Source organism: Camelus ferus, chromosome X (assembly GCF_009834535.1).
Source record: "Camelus ferus isolate YT-003-E chromosome X, BCGSAC_Cfer_1.0, whole genome shotgun sequence".
Lineage (NCBI taxonomy): Eukaryota > Metazoa > Chordata > Mammalia > Artiodactyla > Camelidae > Camelus > Camelus ferus.
Genome location: NC_045732.1, coordinates 73,301,106 through 73,302,104, shown reverse-complemented (window position 1 = coordinate 73,302,104; position 999 = coordinate 73,301,106).

The window sequence follows — 999 nt, the reverse complement described above, 5'->3', positions numbered from 1 at the left end:
TCCTTTCAGTTCACTGAACACAACAGGCTTTCCCCCACTTCAGGGCTTTCGTACATGCTCATCCTTCCATCTAGAATATGCTTTCCTCTCTCGCTTGTAGGAGTGGGTCATTATCATTCTTCAGGTCTCACCTTAAATGTTAACTCCTCAGATACACCTTCCCTGATACCATATCTAATGTAGGGCCCTCACTATACTCCATCACTTGTGTATATTAATTTCTTTCACAGATCTTACTGATTTTAATTATGCAATTATATGATTACTTAAATATTTATTTTGTCCCTCCTATTAGAACATAAACTCAGGTACCATATTTGTTTTATTCACCAATACATACTCATAACTTAAAAGGCTCTCAATAACTCAATAAGTAAATCAATAAACTAGGACCAGAATTTAATCCAGTGTTCTTTGCACCTCATTATATTTGAGTGCCATCTGGCTCCACGGTCTGAGCACTTAACTACCACACAATACTCTCTAAATGTAGATTTTGTCATAGTTACAGGGCTTGGAGTTAGCACTATAGTCCACAGTACGCAAGGTTAATTTCCTTGAAGTTTGGAGCTGCTCTATCTGGGCCACTTGTGATGGACCTCTTTTCACCATGACTAAGTCATCTGCATTAATGTTTTATTTGTCCTCCTTATTATAAGCCTCTTCTTGGTTGGGAGCCATGGCTCTGTGCTCATACCCAAAACAAAATATAGGTGTTCATTATTTTTATTCTGTGGAAGAGTGAGGGAAGGGCCCAATGGAAATTTTCTGATAACTATTAACATAACTGTTCATTGTCCCAGTTAAGTTGCTTAATTGTCTGCTTTGAAGACACAGATATAGGTTTTTAGGGATATTAGAAGCCAGTGCACTGCACTGACTCCAAGGAGCCTAAGCATTTTTAAATGAGTATTTAAATGGCTGACAAATAGAGTGTTGAATGGGGAAACTCATCACTTCTGCTAAGGAAGGGCAAGATGTCACAATTATTATCATTCC